The following is a 26016-nucleotide window of genomic DNA, read 5'->3' as shown; positions in this document are numbered from 1 at the left end:
CGACTGATATTGAAGAAGTCACTAATGCGCCTTCTTTTGCGATTGCAGTAGTGAGAAAAAGATTGCATTTTTATTACTTTTTTTTAAAAAAAATCGACTAGTATTCTGTGGGAAAACAGCACGGCAAATCCCCCGCTTCACTTTGCGACCAATTCGGTCGGAAGATAAAAAGTCAATAATAATAGTTGACCAATTAAGCGACTGCTTTAGTCGCAAAATAAAAATTAAAATAGTAAAAGAATATTTTAGCGAGTTTGTGACCGCGATAGTCAGAAAGGTAAATATAATATTTCAAGCCAGAATCCTATATTCCCAATTTCAACCATATTTCTCCAATTTCCCCTCTCTCTCTCTCGCTTTCTCTATCGATATTTTATTTCTCTGCGATTTCTCTTCCATTCTACCAGTGTTGTTTGATTCTTCGATTTCTCTTCAACTCCACCTGTGCGGCTGACGAAGGCAAGCGGCAGATGACAATTTTCGGCTAACGGCGGAAATTTAAAGCCTATTCTTCGACTCTTGAAGACCAATTCTGCTCCAATTTCTCTCCCACTCCTCTTTTCGGTTAGTTTCTGTCTACGTCTCTCTTTTTATTACCTAGGTATTTTGTGGTTTTAGCATTATCTCAATAGGTTTATCCTTGAAGATTTATTACCTAGCTAATTTCTTTATTACCTAGATAGTTTCTTCGACTCTTGAAGACCAATTGACTCTTGAACATTTATCCTTTTTACTGCTCAAATAAAAAAATAGGTTTCAAGAGCTTGAGAGATCCAGAAGTTGTTCGTTTCTATAGCTATATTTTTCAACACCTATAAAGAAAAGTAAATATTATACATATACTCCTTTGGTCCAGAGGTTTTGGCGTGATAATGGACCTCGAGATTCGAATGAAGGAATTGCACACTTTCTCTTTAAGAAACTGAAAAATAAATTTAACCTCATTATTGTAAATGGTTTGCTTATATTTCTGTTCAGTTCTATTAAGAGGAGGCTTTGAACTTTTATACATTTTAATTGAAAGGATGAGTTTTTAGAATATGTTGCTATTGGAGGATAGAGTCGTTAAATGTGATGCAAATACAGTGAATAAGAGACTTATTGAGTTTTGAGTATAATAGAGGATAGAAGAGTATCGTGAATGACCTTACTCAACCGAATGTCCTTATTTGAGTTGAAAGCTTAAATATATGTGGTGTAGGAATAAGAGCACATTTTCTTATTTTGGTATGTGTAAAGAGCCAACTGTACTAATTCTTTCTTTCTTCTTGTTTTGATTGTGCAATAGAAAGGAAAGAAAGAATACATCTCCCTTTATTAGGAATGTTGTTGTAAGATTATTTAGTAATAATATTTATGTCCATATGTCCAAGGATGAAGGAACTATGAGGGGTTAAGGGGTTGAATATGGGAAAGGGATCAATTATGGGGAAGCTGTAACAAATATTTGCATTCATATTCAGAGAGATTTTTCTGAGAGCCTTGAAAGCAATGAACTAGTTGACCAACTAACAAAATTTTGATGTAATTTGCCTTTTTAACTTTGAGGTAGAGCCAATAACTAATCTACAGAAGAATAGTGGCGTCACGATCCAAATCTCCCTCCGTAAAATGTCGTAACGGTACCTAGTCTCTAAGACTAGGTAAGCCTAACAATTGCGGAATAACTGAAATAATAACAGAAATAACGACTAAACTTCAACAGATAAATATATAACTGAAAACTGCCGCTCGGCACGTACAAGTAAAATCAACAACTTTGAGTATAAACAACTCCCAAAACCCGATAGTCACAAGTCACAAGCTCTGAGGACGTACTAAATGTCTTTATACATCAGCGTCTAAAAGAAATAAAGAAAAGACAACATAATAAGGATCGAGGGGTACTCCGAGGTCTGCGGACGCTGGAAGATATACCTTGAAGTCTCCAAGCAACAGCACGTACTAATATCGAGGATGGTAGGATGTACTTGGGTCTGCACAAAACATGTGCAGAAGCGAAGTATGAGTACACCACAACGGTGCCCAGTAAGTGCCAAGCCTAACCTCAGTAGAGTAGTGATGAGGTCAGGTCAGGGCCCTACTGGAATATAAGAAATAAGGCAGAAGGCGAAATGATAAAAAGGGATGGCAGGTAAATAAACAGTAGAAATGTACGGAAAGGTAACACCTCAGGAAAGCAGGAAGACAATTATAACACGTAAGGAAAGTAACATCTTACAAGTTAAGGAACAACAACAAACAACACAGCAAAAGAGAAAATCAATAGAGTCGCTCCCGAAGTACCGCCTCGTAGTCCCAAAAGTAAATATCTCACAACGACACGGCAAACACCTCGTACTACAATCTCACTCTGCACGGAAGAAACCTCGTGCCAAATCACACTCTGCATGGAAGAGACCTCGTGCCAATCACACTCCGCACGGAAGAAACCTCGTGCCAATAACACTCCGCACGGAAGAAACCTCGTGCCAATAACACTCCGCACGAAAGAAACCTCGTGCCAATAACACTCCGCACGGAAGAAACCTCGTGCCACAACCAAACAATCATCACAACAAGAATCACGAAGAATCAACACATAATAAATACAAAAATGATTTTTCAAACAAGGAAACCCTACAATTAAAGAACAAATACAGAATCAAGGAACAACATGTAATTTAACTAAGCATGTTGTACATATTTCAACTGAGAGATGAAACACATAGACATGTGAAATTAGACTAAATTTGAAGACTACACGTGCTAGAATAACTCATTTAAGGTATAGAAAGGAAACCACTTAGCGAAGACTGGATTTTTCACATTTTCCTTGTGTACGCACTCGTCACCTTGCGTACACGGAACTCACATATTATAAATTTGTCACAAAAGTACCAAATCCTAAGGAGATTTCTCCCACACAAGGTTAGACAAGTCACTTACCTCAAACCAAGCTTAAATCAGTCAATAAGAATGCCTTTCCCTTGACTTTCCGACTCCAAACGATCCAAATTTATCCAAAAGCAAGTACATACTATAAATATAATTATAAGAAACTAATCTAATTAATGAAATCAAGACTTTAACAAGAAATCATAAAATCGCCCCAAAAGGTCGACCCGGGCCTATGTCTCACAATCAGGTAAAAGTCACAAAATCTGAATACCCGTTCAACCACGATTCCAACCATACCAAAATTACTCAAATACGATACCAAAATCTCGATAAAAACCACAAAATTCGGCCTAAGAATTGTTTCTCAATTTTTCCCAATTTTCTACCCCAAACCACAAATTAAATGATGAAATCAAAGGCATAATCGTAGAAATTAACCAAAACTAAGTAAGATTCACTTACCCCAAATACGTACGTGAAAATATATCCAATGCCTAATTCCGAGCTCTCGAGTCCAAATGGTGAAAAATGACATAAATCCTCGATATTGAACTTTTAAAATCTGCCCAGGTAATTCCTTCTTCGCGAGTGCGGAAGCATCCTCGCGTTCGCGAAGCACAAAAATGCTTTTGCCCAAAAACCTTCTATGTGAACGCAAGGGCCCACTCGCAAATGTGGTGAACACTGCCCCCATGCCTTCGTGAACGTGGAGCTTCACTCGCGAATGCGTGGCTTAAAAGCCTGAAACCCCAACTGATCGAACATCTATGCGAACGCGAAGTCCCTCACGCGAACGCGTAGACTTTAGACTCTTCAGCTTCGAGAACATAGGACCCTCATCGCGAACGCGAAGGCAAAAATCCCAGCAAAACTTAACTCCTCTATGCGAACGAGGGAGAACCATCACGAACGCGTAGAAGGAAACCAGACACCAGATCTTCTGAAGCTTCAACCATCATCTAAGTCAAAATTCCAATCCGTTAACCATCCGAAATCCACCCTAGGCCCCCGGGACCTTAACTAATTATACCAACAAGTCCTAAAACATCATACAAACTTAGTCGATCCTTCAATTCACATCAAACAACGCTAAAATCATGAATCGCACCCCAATTCAAGCCTAATGAACTAAGAAAATTCCAACTTCTACAAACGATGCCGAGATCTATCAAATCACGTCCGATTGACCTCAAATTTTGCACACACGTCACATTTGACATTACATACCTACTCCAACTTTCGGAATCAAAATCCTACGCTGATATCAAAAAGTCCACTCGCGTTCAAATTTCCCAAATACCTTCCAAAATTCAACTTTCACCAATTAACACCGAAATGATCTACGGACCTCCAAATCAACATCCGAATACGCTCCTAAGACCATAATCACCATACGAAGCCATTGAAACTGACGAAACTCTATTCCGGAGTCGTCTTCACACAGTTCAAACAACGCTTACAACTCAAACTTCAAACTTAGGGACTATGTGTCCCATTTCACTTCGAAACTCTCCCGAACCCGAAACCTAGCACCCCGGAAAGTCATGTAAGCATAAAAATGAAGCGGAGGAAGAAATAATTAGGGGATCAGGGCTCACACTCTCAAAATGACCGGCCGGGTTGTTACATCCTCCCCCTCTTAAAACAATCGTTAGTCCTCGAACGAGTATAGAGACATACCTGAAGTGGTGAAAAGATTAGGGTAACGGCTCGAAAGAGTATAGAGACACACCTGAAGTGGTGAAATGATGAAGGTAAGGGCTGCGCATATCGTGCTCGGTCTCCCAAGTCACCTCATCGACTGGCTGGCCCCTCCACTAAACCTTCACTGAAGCAATGTTCTTCTACCTTAACTTTTAAACCTGCCTATCCAAAATGGACACCGACTCCTCAACTGTTACGACCCAAAATCCTAACCTGTCATGATGGCGCCTATCTCAATACTAGGCAAGCCGACTATCTCAATAAATCACAATTTCTTTTAAGTTTGAAAATATAATAATTAAATTTCATAAAAAATCTCACAAATTATTGACGTAAACTACATTCCCAAAATCCGGTGTCACTGAGTAGATGAGCATCTAAATGATAACATAGTCTGGCTGATAAAAACACTATCTGGAAATATAAAACAATATAATATCTGAATGGAAAGAGAGTTAAGGTCTGCGGATGCCAAGCAACTACATTGATAATCTTCAACAGATAGATCTCTGAAATCTAGCAACATCCGTATCCATGAGTACCTGGATCTGCACACGAGGTGCAAGGTGTAGTATGAGTACAACCAACTCAATAAGTAACAAGACTAACCTCTGGGCTGAAAGTAATGATGAGCTCAGCAGGTACAATCTAGTATAGAAATAATAGTACAGAAATATAGGCATGCTTTCAAGTTCAACAGTTAACTCCATACAAGTAAAATAGATCAATACTGAATGATATGAGGAATATGACATCTTAGTGGAAAACCTCGTGTACTCACGGTCACAATTACTCGGTCACTTAGTACTATATATGGCCAATCCAGCCCAGGGAAGTTCCATTCCGTATATGTATACATCAATTGACAGTCAGTGACTCAATACCGTATAAGGCCAATCCAGCCCAGGGGTAAATTTATCCCCAAATTATAATAATTCGGACAAGATCCATGTCCAGGGAAATTCATCACAAATACAAATAAGTAAGGCAAGTTCTTGCCCTGGGAAATCCACCCCAAATATATAATCATCTACGCTCACTATGTGGGGTGCAGACTCCGGAGGGGCTCCTTCAGCCCAAGCGTGATATAAAGCTGATATGGCATGCTGCGGGCGGGCAACCCTAATCCATATAATAATAAATATAATAAGGCATGTTGTGGCGTGCAGCCCCGATCCAGAACAAGAAAGCTTATAAGGCCTGCTACGGCGTGCAACCCGATCCCATAATAATAATAATAATAATAATAATAATAATAATAATAATAATAATATATAAAGCCGATGTGGCCTACTGCAGGCGGGCAGCCCCGATCCCATAAATATCCTCACAATGGATGAACATGACTGAGTATAAAATGTACATTTTAAAATAATTAATTTAATAGCAATACGACCCCATCGTTCCCGAAATATCGGCGCGTAGTCTAAACATGATCTTTAATACGAGCCTCACCTTAATTTCTCAAACACGTGGAGGATACAAGAATAATAATATGATTCTTAAATTTTACAACTCCATAGGATTTATTTAAGTCACAATTTCTATGGTGTACGCCCACACGCTCGTCACCTAGCATGTGCGTCACCTCCAACAATTGATATAACACAAAATTCAGAGATTCATACCCTCAGAACCAAGTTTAGAAATGTTACTTACCTCAAACCGTGTAACTCTTTACTCCGCTATGCCTTTGCCTCGCGAATCGGCCTCCGAACGCCTAGAATTCTAGCCACAATTAATTCGATTTAGTCAATACAAATTATAGGAATTAATTCCTTATGAAAATACAAATTTTTCAATAAAATCCGAAATTTAACTCAAAAACCTCCCGTGGGGCCCACGTCTCGGAACCCGAAAAAAGTTATGAAATATGACTGCCAATCCAATCACGAGTTAAACCATACAAATTTCACCAAATTCCGACATCAACTCGACCCTCAAATCTTTAATTAAAGTCTTTGAAGATTTCTACCATTTTCAGCCCAATCTTTACCCATTTGAACTCAACAATCTTTCCACAAACCTTATTGGTACAAGCATGTATAAATAATACTCTCACATCCAAGAATCATACTCCCAATCACCCATCTTTACCCAAACTCAAAATTGAAGACTAGGGTTAGAACCTTAGCTCTTGGGTGAAGATCTTGTGATATTTCCTTGTTGGATTTCAAAGCTTGAACTAGATCTTAATAAACATAGCACTTGAGCTTCTTCCTCTCTCCAGAACACTCTCCCTTCTCTCTAAAAATGTCAGATTTTTCCTCCAAAATGAGCTTCAAAGGCTATATATCGAAGTTGGGTCGGGTTATAAAACCAGAAAAATGAAATGTCGAAACACACTCTGTTGTCGCATATGCGACCGCATAATGCTTTTGCGGCCCGCAAAATGGCTTATCGGAACTGGGCATCTTCTGCCCGGGTGTGAGGTCACTATGCGGACCCCAAACCTGTTCTGCGGTCGAACTGCATCGCAGAACTATTATGTGGTCGCAGAATCATCCACAAAATAACGTCAAAACTTGCCAGTCCTTCCTCACTCTGCGGCCATTCTGCGGCCCGCAGAGTGATTCTACAGTCGCAAAGTGGACTACAAAAATATCTTTTTTTGCCAAAAAATTTCATTAACAATTTAGTGCATTCTTCAACCCAAAACCTTAATTTCCTTAGCAAAATTTTTCGGGTTCGTTTACACGTATGTCAACATCCGATCAACCTTCTCAACTTAAGTTTTAAACCTTGGAACTAAGTGTTCCAATTCATTCCGAAATCTACCCAACAAGTCACATAATTGTAACTGAACACAGAATAAGTAGTAACTGGGGAAACGGGGCTATAATACTCAAAACGACCGCCCGGGTCGTTACATCAACATATGACAAATCCTTGTCTAACTGGACTGAGCTGAAATCTAACACATGAGACGGATCGCCGTGATAATTCCGGAGCATAAAAACATGGAATACTGGATGAACTGCAGCTAGACTAGGTGGTAGTGCAAGTCTATAAGCCACCTCTTCAACCCTCTCAAGAATCTCAAAAGGTCTGATATACCTAGCGCTCAACTTGCCCTTCTTCCCGAACCTCATAACACCCTTCATGGGTGAAACCCGAAGCAAGACCCGCTCCCCAACCATGAATGCAACATCGTGAACCTTCCGATCCGCATAACTCTTCTGCCTAGATTGGGCTATATAAAGTTAATCCCGAATCACCTTAACCTTTTCCAAAGCATCCTGAAAAAAGTATGTACTCAATAGCCTTGCCTCACCCGGCTCAAACCAACCCACTGGAGACCGACACCGTCTACCATACAAAGCCTCAAACAGGGCCATCTAAATGCTCGACTGATAACTATTGCTGTAGGCAAACTCCGCAAGTGGCAAGAACTGATCCCAAGAACCCCTAAACTTAATCACATGCACGAAACATATCCTCCAGTATCTGAATAGTGCACTCGGACTGCCCGTCCGTCTGAGGGTGAAATGCTATGCTCAACTTTACTCGAGTACCTAACTCATGCTGTACGGCCCTCCAAAACCGTGTTGTAAACTGCGTACCCTGGTTAGAAATGATAGATATCTGCACGCCATGAAGCGTGACAATCTCGCGGATATAAACTCAAGCCAGCTGCTCAAAAGAATAAGTAGTCATTACTGGTATGAAATTAGCTGACTTGGTATACCTATCCACAATCACCCAAACTACATCGAACTTCCTCTGAGTCCATGGGAGTCCAAAAACAAAATCCATAGTAATTCGCTCCCATTTCCACTCTGGAATCACTAGCTTCTGAAGCAATCCACCTGGCCGTTGATGCTCATACTTCACCTGCTCGCAATTTAGGCACCGAGCTACATACTCTACTATGTCCTTTTTTATTCTCCTCTACCAATAATGCTTCCTCAAGTTCTGATACATCTTCGCGGCACCTGGATGAATGGAGTACTGCGAATTGTGAGCCTCCTCGAGAATCAACTCGTGCAAACCATCTACATTGGGCACACATAGCCTGTCCAGTATCCTCAATGCACAGTCATCTCCAATAGTGACCTACTTGGCATAACCGTGCTGAACCGTGTCCTTAAGGACAAGCAGATATGCGTCTCATATTGATGCTCCCTGATACGATCATAAAGAGAAGACTGAGAAACCACACAAGCCAAAACTCGACTCGGCTCAGAAACATCCAATCTAACAAACTGGTTGGCCAAGACCTGAACATCCAAAAGCCAATGGCCTCTCCGCTGCTGGTAGATATGCTAAGCTGTCCAAACTCTCCGCCCTGCGACTCAAGGCATCGGCAACCACATTGGGGTCGTTACAAGTGGACCGCACACCTGGATTAGAGTTTATTGTTTTGAGACTTAGGATTAATATTTTAACTCTGGTTCTTTTTCACTGCAATAATTTGAATAGTTCCTTCTCAATCTTGCTTCACTTATCTATTTGTTTGTTTATTCTTTTTGGATGGGTTGACAAATTTCTTGAATTTTCTATTTTTGCCGTTGAAAGAATCAATTTTTTTGCAGTAAACTGCTTGGCATAGTACTAAGTAATATATATAGTTTTAAAAATCTTGGATTTACTTCGTGTAGATGGAGCTTGCACATCGTAGACGAATATATAGTCGGACTTATCCTAATCGTAGTGGGTTGAGGGAGGAATTTATAAAAGGGGTTGCTGAATTTATGGCTAAAGAGAAAACACTTCATGAAGTTCTCAGTGAAGGGGTGATTAGGTGCCCTTGTATGAAATGCAAGTGTGAAAAGTTATTGCAACCAGATATTAAAATTCATCTTTATACAAAAGGGTTTATGAAAAATTATTACATGTGGACTATTCATGGAGAGAATGTTGCTAGTGTTAGTGATGTCATTTTTTAAAATTTTTATGGTAGTGAAGGTAGTCCTTTAGCAAAAAATAATGTTGAAAATTACCGATTCAATAAAATGGTCAGGGATGCTTCCAAATGATGATTTTAGGAGTCTTTGTAGTCATAATCAAGGAGATAGATGACATAAAGTTTTTTCTAGAATTAGAGCAGCTAGATAGCAGCTTTTCCTTCACATTGCTTTAAAATGTAAAGCAGAGAAGAGCCAACAATAATACTAGATGAGTTCACTCTGAGGTTAGCTCATAATTCAGAGAAGAGCGGAAACATTTAAACTTTGTTTTGAAGACTGCATATGCCCAAAGTTAACTATTCTTCTTCCTCAAAGCCATCATATAAAGCTGAATTCACACTAATCGAAGTATAATATGTAAGTGTAACTCCTCTTTACGTAATACAGTTTACCACGGTATTCAAGGAATAAATCCACCTGTTGGGGAAGGCAAAAAGGTAAAATCCCGTTACAAAAGGTGCATGAGAGATTGGGGATGATTTGTACTCTGTAATTCACAGGTTATTCTGGTTTTCCAGTTGTGCTGGAGCCTAGACATCACGTGCACCTCACACCCTGTCCTCTCTTTAATTTACTCAGTTATACTTATCCAACTGTTCTAAGCTATGACTTTTTTGTTGCCGGTAGAGCAAACAAGTTAAATTAATTTTCAGAATGTCATTCTTGTAATATACTACCACTTTTGTAACAATTATTGGCCGTTCCATTTTTATAAATAGTATTCATGAGTTTTTTTAAGGCTGAACTGTTAGTATGGAATATGGATACTGGCCATACTATAATATTTCCTTTGATATGTTATTTGGCTTTATAATTAGGAAAATATTCACTGTATATTTCTTCCTAGTCTACTTTTCTTTTTGTTAGTATAACATTGGTGCTTCATACTATTAGTATAACATAATTTAATGCTTAACATTTTAATTCCAGGTTGCCTATCAAAAACGTTTGGAGGAATGGTGTCAAAGTCAACCCGATACCGAGGATGTTAGCTCAACCCAAGTGTCACTCAATGATGTATCTTCAATATGGACGCAGGTGGTTGGTGGCGCAAAGAAATGTAAAACTTACGGTCTTGGATCACAACATTCCGTAGGTCGTTCTACGACATTGTTGTCTAGTGATGCGAGTTATTCGCAGAATCATGAAGAGGTGGAAGCATTACGAAAAGAAGTAGAAGAGTTGAAGGAGGAACGGAAAGAAGATCGCGCAAATTTTAACAAATTGGAGAGTCTAGTGGAGAAATTTATGAGCAAACGTCCATTTGATCCTTTGAATGGTTAGGATGACAGGGATGATGAGTTTTAGTTTGTTGTGGTTATGTCACGATCAAAAATTCTCTCCTTTGGGACCGTGATGACGCATAATATTTCACTTGCTAGGCAAGCCAACGTTAGAATAATATTAACCATTTTAAACAATTTTAATTTAGTTAATAACAAGGAAACAATTGCGGAACTAAAATCTGAAATAAAATGATTAATCCATTATAACAACGATGTCTAAAAACCATCCTAAAACTGGTGTCACAAATGCACGAGCTACTAGAACAATACAAATAAAGGTCTGAATGAAAATAAAGCTATATGAAAGAAATACACAGCTAAAATAAAGTAGAAGGGGACTTCAGAACTGCGAACGCCATGCAGCTATATCTCAAGTCTCCTTTGAATAGCTGAATCCGAACAAGTCTACTGTGCGCCGCTAGGATCAACTTCTGTATCTGCATAAGATGTGCAGAGTATAGTATGAGTACAACCGACCCCATGTACTCTGTAAGTGCTGAGCCTAACCTTGACGAAGTAGTGACGAGGCTAAGGTAGGTCACTTACATTAACCTTTACGCAATAATAATAATAACAATAATAGGAAAACATGAATAGAAATTAAACAGGTAATTCATTTCAACAGTCGAAGCCAACTCGGCAATCATATCCAATTATTATTTCAATCAATTTCTGTTACGGCGTGCAACCCGATACCACAATATATTCATATTCAATTCCGTTGCGGTGTGCAACCCGATCCAAAAATATATTCATATTCAATTCCGTTGCGGCGTGCAACCCGATCCTCAATATATTCATTTTCAATTCCGTTGCGGCGTGCAACCCGATCCTCAATATATTCATTTTCAATTCCGTTGTGGCGTGCAACCCGAACCTCCATATATATAATTTACCAATCCTTATAAAAGAAATTACTCCAACAAATGCAACAATTAATATGAATTTATAAGACAACAAAGCACACAATAATTATGATTTATTTAGGAAACAATAATGACAAGTAGCAATTAATTATGGAAATTAAGAAAGAAATAAGCAATTTAATATTTAGTATGCTAAATGTAATGTAGCAATTAAGTCACATAAGCATGTATCAATTATAGTATGGATTCAAGGCATAGTATTGGGCAAGGAATATGAGAGAAACAATTAATACAATAATTAATTCATGATTTTGAAATAATATATGATTTTCAAATAAATATGCAAACAATTAATTTGACGACGTATAGGCACTCGTCACCTTCCCTATACGTTGTATACATGGAATTCACATAATTAATAATTCAAGGGTTCTATTCCCTCAAGTCAAGGTTAACCACGACACTTACCTTGCTTTTCAACCAAATTCAAGATTCCAATAAACCTTTGCCTCGCGAATTCATGTCCGAAATTCTCAAATCTAGTCATAAACAATTCAAAATAGTCAATACAAATAGTAGGAATTAATTTCATACGAATTTACTAATTTTTCGGATTAAAATTCGAAATTCACTTTAAAAATCAATAGTGGGACCCACGTCTCGAATCCCGAAAAACTCACAAGATCCGAATACCCGTTCTAATACGAGTTCAACCATACAAAAATTATTGAATTCCGACATCAGATTGCCTTTCAAATCTTTATTTTACATTTTGGAAGATTTTATAAAAATCTCAATTTCTTCCATCTAAATCTGAAATAAATGATGAATATTGACACGGATTTATGAAATATAATCACTTTCGGATATAAAACACTTACCCAAGTTGAAGTCGTGAAAAATCCCTTTGGAATCGCCCAAATCCGAGACTCAAAACTCAAAAATGAGTAAAAATGGCTAACTTCCATTTTTAAGCACTCTGTCCAGCATTTTTCGTATTTGCGGACTTTATTTTCGCACCTGCCTCGCATTTGAGAAGCCAAGATTCCAGGGGAGATTTCTGCATCTGCGGACTTTTTAGTCACATTTGCGACGTCGCAGAAGCGACACACGAGCCGCAGAAGCGAGACTTCCGTAGGTGCGATCGCTGGGTCGCAGAAGCGGTATCGCATCTGCTGTAAAAGCTTCGCAGAAGCGAAGATCACTTTCTAGCTTCAACGTCACAGAAGCGACACTGCCTCCGCAGAAGCGGCTATGCACCTGCGGCCAAAATTGCGCAGGTGCAACGCACCAGAACCAGACCTGGGCAGCTTGTTCCAAATGCTCCGTGGCTCATCCGAAACTCATCCGAGCCACTCGGGATCTCGATCGAATATACCAACAAGTCACGAAACATAATACAGACTTACTCGGGGTTTCAAATAACGTTAAACAATATTGAATTTACAATTCACACCTCGATTCAAACTTTTGATTTTTAAACTTTTTAATTTACAAAACTCGTGCCAAAAGATATTAAATGAATACGGAATGAATTCAAATTTGGCACACAAGTCATAAATGATATAACAGAGCTATTTCAATTTTCCGGAATATTAATCCGAGTCCGATATCAATAAAATAAAATCCGTGGCCAAACATTGAAAATTTTTAGCCTTTAGATTTCTAGTTTCCGTTAAATGCCGATAATTTGAGCTAGAGACCTCTAAATTTGATTCTGGGCATACGCCCAAGTCTCAAATTACGATACGGACCTACTGAAACTGTCAAAACACTGGTACGGGTCCGTTTGCTCAAAATGTTGACCAAAGTCAACTCAATTGAGTTTTAAAGCTCTATTTCACATTTTAATCCATTTTTATGTAAAAAAAATTTCGAAAAAATTTACGGACTGCGCACACAAATCGAGGAATGATGAATAGTTCTTTTCATGGTCTTAGAATACAGAAATGAATGTTTAAATTAAATATGAAATTCTGGGTCATCACATTCTCCACCTCTAAAACAAACGTTCGTCCTCGAACAGAATTAGAAAAGTACCCGATCTGGTGAAAAGGTATGGATATTTACTCCGTATGTCCGACTCGGACTCCCAGGTAGCTGCCTCAATTGGTTGACCTCTTGTCATGACCTAAAATCTAACTAGTCGTGATGGCACCTAATCCATCCCGTTAGGTAAGACAATTTTCAACTAACCAATTTCAATAATAATTATTAAAGCAATTTTAGTGAATAAAGACCCTGATCTTATACAATCCCCAAGAAATGATAGTATAAATCATGAGCTTCTAAGAATAGAGTATACAAAACGGAAATGAAATAAATACATAGTATGTTTGAATAATACATAAACAGAGCTTTTATAAATCTAAGGCTACCCTGAACAAGAGGCAGCTACAACAGGAACGCAGGTACATCCTCAAGTCTCGCAACTATCGAGCACAACAATAACAACAGCCAACATCTGCACGCAATGTGCAGAAGTGTAGTATCAGTAACACCGACCCCATGTACTGAGTAAGTAACAAACCTAGCCGTAGGTTGAAAGTAGTGGCGAGCTTCTACCAAGGTTGGGTCCACAACCAATAGTCCACAACAACATAAAGCAAATAATACCAAAAGTAACTCGGAGATAAAATGCTCAGGCAAATCATGATTTCAAAAATAATAGTTCTTCATTTCAAATACATCAGTGAAAACCCAAATTGTTTGCCGAAGTTGCCAACAACAATATGAATAGTTTGAAAATAATAATTTCTCCCAAAAATCTTTTCAATAATAAATAAGATGTTTCATTTCCCTTCCGGATAACCCGTGTAAAACAAATGCATCACTATGCCCATCTATGAAAATGTGTGAGAAATCATGAATGATGTGATGTTGTACAACATGAGGAAAAAATACATCTCTATGCCTGTATGTCATGTGTGCATGCCAATGCGATGCAACTCAGTGATAAAATCGTAAACAACCCCTCGTGCAGAACATCACTCATATACAGCCCCTCGAGCAAACCTCACAGTCACTCGTGCCACTCGGGCATACCTCTCAATCACTCTTGCCACTCAGGCATACCTCACAATCACTCTTTCCACTCGGGCATACCTCACAATCACTCATGCCTCCCAGTCACTCAGCACTCGACACTCGCACTCAGTAGGTACCTGCGCTCACTGGGGGTGTGTACAGACTCCGGAGGGGCTCCTTCAGCCCAAGCGCTATAATCTACACGGACAACTCACGTGCTATAATAATAAAGTATGCTGCAGGCGGGTAGCCTCGATCCACACTCATCCTCACAATCAGGCCCTCGGCCGATATCAAACATGCTGCGACGTGCAACTCGATCCCATAAATATACAACATGCTACGACGTGCAGCCCGATCCCATAAATATCCTCACAAATCAGGCCCTCGGCCTCACTCAATCATCAATCTCTCCAGTCTCTCGGGCTCACAGTGTCATGAAAAATAGCCCAAATATGATGATATGATGTATCAATAAATAACAACAAAGACTGAGATATGATATGCAATGAAATGAATATGACTGAGTATGAATTTTCAATTTAAAATAAATAATTCACAGCAATATGACCTTTGTGGGTCCCAATAATACTGGCACATAGCCTCAATCATGATTTTTAATATGCTTTTCTGCTTAATTTCTCTAACTCATAAAACGCATGAAAAATACCAAGATCATTTAACTACAAAATTTCATAGAAACAATTATGTCACAATTTCGATAGTGCACGCCCACACGCCCGTCACCTAGCATGTGCGTCACCTTTCAACAATTCACGAAATACATATATTCCGGGTTCATACCCTCAACTCCAAGATTACAAGAGTTACTTACCTCGAACATGCCAAATCCAATGTCGAGCAAGCTAAGCAATGCTCCAGAAATTATAAGAATTAATTCCAATAATCTAGTCACAATAATTTGACTCAGTCCACACAATTTATAAGAATTAATTCCATATCAAAACGCTAATATTTTCCATAAAATCCGAAATTACACCCCAAAAATTATCCGTGGGGTCCACGTATCGAAATTCGATGAAACTCCCAAAATACTACAACCCATCTAATTACAAGTTCAACCATACTAATTTCACTCAAATCCGACTCCAAATCGGTATTCAAACTTGAAAAATTCATTTTATGACATTATAGAAATTTCCTTCTATTTCTCTTGAAGATTCAATAATCTTACACCAAAAATGAAGATATATTCATGGAATATAATCACAAGGGAGTTAAGAACACTTACCCCAAGTTGTGTGAAAAATTTCCTCTCCAAAATCGCCCAAGCCGAGCTCCAAAATGTCCAAAATGAGAAAAAATCTCGGAACCCTCGTTTTAAACACTGCCCAGGCATTTCCCCACCTGCGGTGCCTGGGCTTGCACCTGCGCATCCGCATTTGCGGAACAAATTGCGTGCCTGCGGACAATGCCAACCTTTCAAAACCTCGCATCTGCGGGCTCGCATATGCGCAAACCCTTCGCACCTGCGATCGCCCCAGGCCAGCCCCAGTCCGCATCCGCGCAACACCTTAGCACCTGCGGCTTCGCAGATGGGGAAAATTCCTCGCATCTGCGAGCACTGCCCAGTCCCACTCTTGGCCGCTTCTGCGGCTTATTTCATGCACATGCGGCTTCGCACCTGCGATCACAATCTTCGCAGGTGCGATCACACCAGTAGGCAGCAGTTCCTGCAGTCTTTCAAATTCAAAAATCAATCTGTTAACAATCCGAAACTCACCCGAGGCCCTCGGGTCCACGTACGAACATACCAACAAGTTCCATAACATAACACGGACCTACTCGAGGCCTCAAATCATACCTAACAACCTCAAAAATATGACCTACACACGTATTCAAGCCTAATAAATTTCCAAATTGCACAAACGACGCCGAAACCTATCAAATCATGTCCGATTGACCTCAAATTATGCACACAAGTCACATTTCACACTACAGACCTATTCAAATTTCCGGAATCGAATTCTGAATCCGATATCAAAAAGTCAAACCCCCGGTCAAACTTCCCAAAAATTCAACTTTCGGTAATTCAAGCCAAATTCCACTACAGATCCGAGGTCGTTTACACATAAGTCCGCATCCGGTCACTATTTTAACTTAAGCTTTAAACCTTGGAACTAAGTGTTCCAATTCCTTTGAAAACCTTACTGGACCCGAACCAATTACCCTGATAATTCACACAACAACTGTAAAGTACAATTTGAGCAGTAAATGGGGAAACAAGGTTGTAATACGCAAAATGACCGGCCGAGTCGTTACACCTCTTCATTGCACCCGAACTGAAGGATAACTCTTAGATCTCAACTGTCGGACCTGCCAGTCTAGAATAGCTACCGGCTCCTCCTCAACTGTCGGACCTGCCAATTGGACTGAGCTGAAGTCTAATACATGGGACGGATCACGATGATATTTTCGGAGCATTGATACATGGAATACCGGATGAACTGCTGATAAGCTAGGTGGTAGTGCAAGCTTGTAGGCTACTTCACCCACCCTTTCAAGAATTTTAAAGGGTCCGATATACCTAGGGATTAACTTGCCCTTCTTTCCGAATCTTATTACACCTTTCATAGGTGAAACCCAGAGCAATACTCTTTCTACAGTCATGAATGCTACATCACGAACCTTAAGGTTAGTATAACTCTTTTTCCTAGACTAAGCTATGCGAAGTCGATCTTGGATAACCTTGACCTTATCCAAGGCATCCTGTACCAAATCAGTACCCAACAACCGAGCTTGTTTCGGTTCAAACCAACCCACTGGCAAATGACATCGCCTCCCATATAATACTTCATATGGAGCCATCTGAATGCTCGACTGGTAGCTGTTATTATAGGCAAACTCCGCAAGTGGCAAGAACTGATCCCAAGAACCTCCAAAGTCTATAACACAAGCGCGAAGCATATCTTCCAATATCTGAATAGTGCGCTCGGACTGTCCGTCTGTCTGTGGATGAAATGTTGTATTCAACTCAACCCGCGTGCCTAACTCATGCTGTATAGCCTACCAAAAATGTGAGGTGAACTGCGTACCTCAATCTAAAATAATAGACACGGGCATACCGTGAAGGCGGACAATCTCACGAATGTAAATTTCAGCTAACCGCTCTGAAAAATAGGTAATTGCCACTGAAATAAAATGTGCTGACTTGGTCAACTTGTCCACAATGACCTATACTGCATCAAACTTTCTCTGAGTCAGTAGGAGTCCAACAACAAAATCCATTAGTGATACGCTCCCACTTCCACTAAGAAATTTCTAACTTCTAAAGCAAACCACCAGGTCTCTGATGCTCGTACTTGACTTGCTGACAATTTAGTCACCGAGCTACATATGCAACTATATCCTTTTTCATTCTCCTTGACCATTAATGTTGTCGTAAATCTTGATACATTTTGGCGGTACCCAGATTGAGGTACGCAGTTCACCTTATATTTGGCGGTACCCAGATTGATACATTAGGAACACAAATATGACCCTGCATCCACAGAACTCCATCATCTCCCACAACAACCTACTTTCCACCGCCGTGCCGCACCGTGTCCTTAAGGACAAGTAAATGAGGATCATTACACTACTGCTCTCTGATGTGCTCATATAAAGAAGATCCAGTGACTGTACAAGCTAGAACCTGACTGGGCTCTAAAATAACTAACCTTACGAACTGATTGGCCAAAGTTTGAACATCTACAACTAGCGGCCTCTCACTAACTGGAATATACGCAAGGCTGCCCATACTCACAACCTTTCTACTCAAAGCATCGGCCACCATATTGGCCTTTCTCGAATGATACAAAATGGTGATATCATAGTCTTTCAACATCTCCAACCATCTTCTCTGCCTCAAATTAAGATCTTTCTGTTTGAATAGATACTGTACACTACGATGATCTGTGAATACTTTACATGACACGCCGTAAAGGTAGTGTCTCCAAATCTTCAGCGCATGAACAATGGCTTCCAATTCTAAGTCATGAATAGGATAATTCTTCTCATGGACTTTCAAATGTCGTGATGCATAAGCAATCACCCTTCCATCTTGCATTAATACTGCACCTAGTCCAATCCAAGATGCATCATAATACACCGTGTACGATCCTGAACCTGTGGATAACACCAACAATGGCGTCGTAGTCAAAGCAGTCTTGAGCTTCTGAAAGCTCAACTCACACTTGTCTGACCATCTGAATGGAACACCTTTCTGTGTCAATTTGGTCAACGAGTTTGCTATAGATGAAAACCCTTCCACGAACCGGCGATAATAACCTGCCAAACCCAGAAAACTCCGTATCTCTTTAACTGAAGTAGGTCTAGGCCAGTTCTGAACTGCCTCAATCTTCTTAGGATCTACCTTTATGCCTTCTGCAATACAACATGCCCCCAAGAGGCAACCGAGTTTAACCAAAACTCATATTTTGAAAATTTGGCATATAACTGATTATTCTTCAAAGTCTGAAGCATAATCTGAAGATGTTGTTCATGCTCCTCTCGATTGCTAGAGTAAATCAAGATGTCATCAATGAATACAACCAAAAAAGAATCCAGATAGGGCTTGAACACCCGATTCATCAAATCCATAAATGCTGCTTGGGCATTAGTAATCCCAAATAACATCACTAGGAATTCATAATGCCCATACCGGGTCCGAAAAGTTGTCTTACGGATATCAGATGCCCTAATATTCAACTGATGATAACCGGACCTCAAATCGATCTTTGAAAACACCTTGGCACCCTGAAGTTGATCAAATAAGTCATCAATTCTTGGCAACGGATATTTGTTTTTAATAGTGACCTTGTTCAACTATCGGTAATCTATACATATTCGCATAGAACCATCTTTCTTCTTTATAAATAACACTGGTGCACCCCAGGGTGAGACACTAGGTCTAATGAATCCCTGATCAAGCAAGTCTTGTAAGTGCTCCTTTAATTCCCTCAACTCCGACGGGGCCATACAGTATGGAGGAATAGAAATGGGCTGAGTGCCCGGAGCTAAATCAATACATAAGTCAATATCTCTGTCGGGTGGCATCCCCGACAAATCTGCAGGAAATACTTCTGGAAATTCACGAACAACTGGGGCTGAGTCCATAGAAGGAACATCCGCACTGGGATCGCAAATATAAGCCAAATAAGATAGAAACCCCTTCTCGACCATACGTTGAGCCTTCATATAATAGATAACCCTGCTGGTAGAACGACCAGGAGTTCCTTTCCACTCCAATAGAGGTAACCCTGGCATGGCTAAGGTCATCGTCTTGGCATGACAGTCCAATATAGCATGATAAGGTGACAGCCAATCCATACACAATATGACGTCAAAATCTACCATGTCAAGAAGTAGAAGATCCACACTAGTCTCGAGACACCCAATAGTAACCACACACAAATGATAGACATGATCTACCACAACAGAATCTCCCACTAGTGTGGAAATATAAACAAACGCACTCAGAGAATCACGGGGTACAATCAAATATGAAGTAAAGTAGCATGACACATAGGAGTAAGTAACATGACACTGAGGCATCTCTATGGAAAACTGGAACAATACCTTTGATCACGGCATCGGATGACTCGGCCTCAGGCCTAGCTGGGAAAGCATAGAATCGGGGCTAGGCCCCACCAGTCTGAACTACATCTCTAGGACAGGCCATAGCTGGCTGGCCTCCACCTCTAGCAGTCTGGCCTCTACCTCTAATAGTCTGACCTCTACCTCTAACAGTCTAGCCCCTACCCCTAGCTGGTCGGTCAGGCAATGGAGCAACCGGTGCCAAAATGATGGCATGAGAATCCTGTTGAGGTCTATTGCTCAACAACCTAGGACAATGCCTCCTGATGTGACCAATGTTCCCACACTCATAACACACATCCTGCTGCCGTGGTTGTTGAAGCTGAAGCTGACCTAAATGGGTCAGATAACCACCGTAGTGACTCTGAAGTGGTGGTACACTGATAGGAGCTGAATGTGCAGTGAATGCTGGCTGCCCAAGGTAAGGAACATAATAACCATGATTCCCTAAAGCACCATAAGAAGTCTGAAGTGCTGAATAAAATTGCCTGGGAATATGTCCTCTACCAGAAGTACCCCTGCCTACAGATGAGGTGCCTCTAAAATTACCGGAATAACGCGGCCTCTTATCTGACACTGGCCCTCTCTCCTGAGAAAGAACCATCTCGATCCGCCTGGAGACATTTGCAGCCGTCTGAAAAGAAATCTCATTCCTTGTCTCCTTGGCCATCAGTAGCTTGATAGGCTGAACGAGTCCATCAATGAACCTCCTCACCCTCTCTTTCTCGGTAGGAAGCAGAAGAAGAACATAACGGTCTAAAACCACAAAGCGGGTCTCATACTGAGTGACCGACATGCTGCCTTGCTGGAGACGCTCAAACTGTCTCCGATAATTCTCCCTCAAGGTAATAGGAAGGAACTTCTCCAGAAATAGCTGCGAGAAATGCTCTCAGGTAACTGCAGGCGAACCAACTGGTCTAGTAAATACATAATCTTTCCACCACCTCTTGGCGGAACCAGTCATCTGAAATACAGCAAAACCAACCCCATTGCTTTCAACTATTCCATGTTCTGCAATACCTTATAGCAGCGGTCCAGAATATCTCGTGGGTCCTTAGAAGGTGTACCACTGAAATGGATTGGAAATATCTTGGTAAACTTGTCCAACCTCAACAAAGCCTCAGAAGACAAAGTAGGTCTGCCATTGGCCTGTGCCGCAACAACTGGATGAATTACACCAACTGGATGGGCTACTGGAGCCTGATACAAAGGAGTTGTCTACACCGGAGCGGGAGTTGTAAGAGTTTGTGATTCTCCCCCACCTTGTGAGACGGCTGGTGCCACTACAAATACACCAATTTGGTCCACACCCTCCATAAGACTCACCAAATGGACTAGAGCGTCTTGAAGTACTAGAGTAGCTATGAATCCTTCTGGAACCTGAACTGGTCCAACAGGTACCGTCTTAGCTGGAATCTCCGCTTCCAAATCCACCCGAGGTTCAACAATAGGTGTTTCTACTCGAGCTCTAGATTGAGCTCTGCCTCTGCATCTACCTCGGCCTCGGCCCCTAGTCGTAGCTGTCACTGGGGATCTGGCTCCTGTCCGGTGGTAGATATAGAACGTGTTCTCGCCATCTGCAAGAGTACAAGAATAGAAGAGTTTAATCGTCAATGATAGAATAAAATCGCACGACAGAGTAGAATAGAAGTGAAATTGTTCCTAAATTCCATAGCCTCTGGAAGATAAGTACAGACGTTTCCGTACTGATCCTTTAGACTCTACTATGCTTGCTCGTGACTCATGAGACCTTGGTAACCTAACCTAGTGCTTGATGGTAGGCTATAATCTTATATTTTAGTCGCTTATTACATTCCAATTTACGGCACTTTAATTGAGTTTGAGCGTAAATTGCTAGTGTTTTGCACTAATTGTGTGTTTTATGCCTTGTAGGACTGATTTCGATATGTAGATGTTATGGAATAAATTTAAGATATTCTGGAGCTTTGAAGTTTGAGTAAAAGCCCAAGGATTAATTCAGAATAGTGTTCGGGGGTCGAGGATCACTTTTGGGCGTCAAAATTCAAGGAAGAATAATCTGCCGAAAAATACACTGGTGCATCGCACTGGGCGACGCACAATGCGACGCATCACTGAAAAAATCTGCAAAAAATGACAAACTTCAGAGACTGGGTTTTTGAGGCGTGTCAGGAAAAAGCAGTAATGCGGCGCACTGGGCGACGCACAGTGTGATGCATGAAAAGCAATAAGTTTGCAAGTTTTCCTATTTCGGCTAGAAAAGGGTGATTTCATTTTTGACACAGCTAAGACCTAAGGAGGCTAGAGAGAAGGTGGAGAAGCGAAAGCACAATGGATTCATCATTCAATCCTCACTCAAGACAAGAGTTTGGATCGTTTTATGTTTTTCTTTATATTTGTGATGAATTACTCCATATCTATGGAGTAGTTCTCTTTAGGGATTGATGGATTTGGTGTATTGATATTTGTTTATGGATATTAACTCTAGTTTTTATGTATTGAATCATTTTGAGTGTTTTAATTGTTGCATCTATATTCACATTTTCATCTAATTGAGAGAGGCATACTTGTGATATCTTTGCATTATCTTGTTGGTTGAATTCATTAATTCTTCTTAGTAATTGAAAGAGTCTAGTTGAATTATTATTTAAACCTAGTTAGGAGAATAATCGAGAGAGGTTCTCCTAAAGACCAATCTACTACGAACTCTTGCATATATTCACCGAGCTTAAATTGGTTCACATTGTGAGGTTGAGACTTAATCGAGAGAGGAGTTTATACTAAATATTTGAACTAATAATTGAGTGAATTCGAGAGACTCACTTGAACATTAGAAGTGAATTAACTAGAGTTAAATCCCATACAATTATCTTGCACCTATCCAATCAGTCCCTATTTTCTCCCATTGATATCTTCTTTGCTTACTTTTGTTTCGATTGCCATTTGTCAATTAGCTTTAGATTCTTAGTTAATTATAGTTTTTAATCACATAATTCTCAACTGTTGATCATCTTGGATAGTAACCAAGCTATAAACTACGAAAATACTATTTAACTCCAATTCCTGTGGATATAATATTATATTATAGTATATTCGACTAGCAAGCATATTTAAGTGTGTGTTTTGCACTCGTCAAATTTTGGCGTCGTTGCCGCGGATTGGCAACCAATAGTGTTGGAAATAGTTTGTAGTACTAATTCAGGAATTTTTCCTTTTTATTTTATTTTTCTCTTTTTACTGTTACATCCAGCATTTCGTACGTTACAGTTTCGCCATAAGTTAATCGACGTAAGCTCGGGAATGATATTATTTTTGAGGTTATAAGTATTTAGTGTTATTTGTAACAAGTGATAAGTGAGTGCCGTGAAGATTAGAGGGTAAACAACTCAAAGAATGAGTATTTGTTGAAGTTTGTCTATTTGGGATAAAATACAGTCCAAGGTATAATACCCGGTAATTATGGACTAGTGCCATATAAGGTACCACATGACCATGACAGTAAGGTATATAAAGTATATTAAAAGTGATTAGTATTTTATGTAATTTGAGATAATTTTTAATTATGTAGATAATTAGTTAATTATTGATTTTTAGTGGGAGATTAACAAGGTAATTAGGAATTTGTAGATAAATATTGGGTGGAAACACTACCCCCACGTGGCAGCAAGTGAAAATGGATCAAAAACCTAAATGGTGACTCTTTGGCTAGGTGGGTAGGTGGCAAAATTAGGCGATGTTGGAAAATTATCCTTATCAAGTGGGGCCCACAACCACTATGATAAGAGTAGCGTCAACATAACTTACAATTCTATTGAAGCCCTACAATGTGCAATGAAGGGATATCTCTACAAAGTAACGGATGTAGCTTCAACAAAAATTCTTATGAACCCCTACAATGTGCAACGTGACTTACAATTCTAAGGGAGCCAGGTATAAACTTTCTTAAGAATATCATATGGATTTTTCACTACTTCGATCCGTCGTTAAGTGTTTTTCGCAAAAGACGTGGGTTAGAGGGATTGTTAAGAGAATCGGCTCAGGTATGTTAAGGCTATCCCTTCTTTCCTTTTGGTATGATTCATATGATACAAACAAAACGAGCAAACGCACACCTTTCATAAATGTCTCTACTCGTAGAAGCACTAGGGGTGCCTATGTTCTTGAATTCCCATGTGTCTTATTATTATATCTTCTCTTCATGGGTCTCAGAAAATTGTGCAATTGATAAAGTTTATTAGAAGACATATTGATCTTATGATATTTCGAGAAATCTTATTAACTTACTTCTTATGCATTTAATTCATTTATACATGTACATTGACCCATAACCAGATGGCGTTATATACGCATATATTATATGTATATGGGATATGGGAAAAGGTTACGGCGTTATATACGCACCACCACCTGATCAGTTGGTATACGTTGATGATTTCTTCCACAAAGGCCGAGATGATATGACGGGATGCCCTAGAGGCTTGATGATGTTATGCACACATATACCTATGCATGATACGATATTTATACGCACATACATGACTTTATAAATATTTCAGGATTCACAAAGTTATTTAGACTTACGGGCGGATTCCTTAACTCCAAATTTCATTTATTTCTTTTATGTACTGATTTTCATGCCTTATATACTCGGTACATTATTCGTACTGATGCCCCTATTTCCTGGGGCCTGTGTTTCATGCCCGCGCAGGTGCAGATAGACAGGCTGACGATCCCCCTTTTTAGGATCCCTGATCAGTGAGAGTTGGTATGCTCCACTTGATCCGTAGCTGTTATTAATTTTGGTACGCTATTTTTGTATGTAGATATGGGTACGACGGGACCCTGTCCCATCCTTCATATAGTTGTACACTCTATTAGAGGTCTGTAGACAGTCATGTATAGTTGGAAAGTATGTGGCCTTGTCGGCTTCTAGTTTTGGATATATAGTTGTCTATAGTAGCCTTGTCGGCTCGCCCTACCGTATTCCGCATGTATATGTATATATTTCTTTTGGACATGTTTTCCTCACATATGTTATTCACTTGATTCAACAGTTAATTGACAGATGTTTTTTATGACGTACCCTTAATTCATGTTTATATCTTAGACGCATACTTAGGGGTGTTTGACAGGTAGGACTCGGGCACTCGTCATGGCCCATCGGTTTGTGTCATGAAAAAAGTGGTATCAGAGTAGTTCTATCCTAGGGTTGTATACAAACCGTGTCTAGTAGAGTCTTGTTTATGGGTGTGTTGTGCACCAAATTTATAAACAGGAGGCTACTGGATATATAGGATGTTATCCTCCTTTCTTATCTTAGATTGTGCGATATAAGGATTCATTTCCCTAATGATATGTTATATTTTCAGCGATGCCTAAGAAGGCTACAGCCGCCCAGAAGGGAAAGTCCGTGGATGATGAGACAACTAGTCGAGTACCAGGAGTTACCAGGGCTCGGGGAGAGTCTCAAAGTAAGATTCTATCTCAGACTTCACATACCCCGCCCTCTCTAGAGGAGCTTCGAGGGGCACCAGCTCCAGTGCTTGCCCCTGTACATCCAGTTCCTTAGCCAGATACACCGGGTAATGAGATGAGAGATATTATTCAGCTATTAACTCGATTAGTAGCCGCACAATCTCGGCATCAGGAAGTAGGTATTGGTCATGCAGACAGTGCCATCAGTACGAGGGTTCGTGATTTCATTTATTTGGACCCTCCGGTATTCACTGGAGCAGATCCAAACAAGGACCCTCAGGTACTTATCGA

General features: G+C 40.0%; 1 long non-coding RNA gene across 2 annotated transcripts in view; it reads left to right on the top strand.

Annotated features, from left to right (window-relative positions):
• The first annotated feature begins 295 nt into the window (after positions 1-295).
• LOC104111723 (uncharacterized) overlaps positions 296-26016 on the top strand; it is a 39644-nt gene continuing 13923 nt past the window's right edge. The window contains exons 1-2 of one of the 2 annotated variants that reach the window (XR_689781.4): positions 296-564; positions 10425-10837. This is a non-coding gene — a long non-coding RNA (uncharacterized lncRNA). Of the gene's footprint in view, positions 565-10424; positions 10838-26016 lie in introns of those variants that run through there. The other variant, XR_011413977.1, reaches the window with a different exon arrangement.

The sequence above is a fragment of the Nicotiana tomentosiformis genome, chromosome 2, assembly GCF_000390325.3.
Source record: "Nicotiana tomentosiformis chromosome 2, ASM39032v3, whole genome shotgun sequence".
NCBI classification, from domain to species: domain Eukaryota; kingdom Viridiplantae; phylum Streptophyta; class Magnoliopsida; order Solanales; family Solanaceae; genus Nicotiana; species Nicotiana tomentosiformis.
The sequence above is the reverse complement of the archived record's forward strand: the minus strand, read 5'-3'. Positions and strand labels throughout refer to the sequence as shown.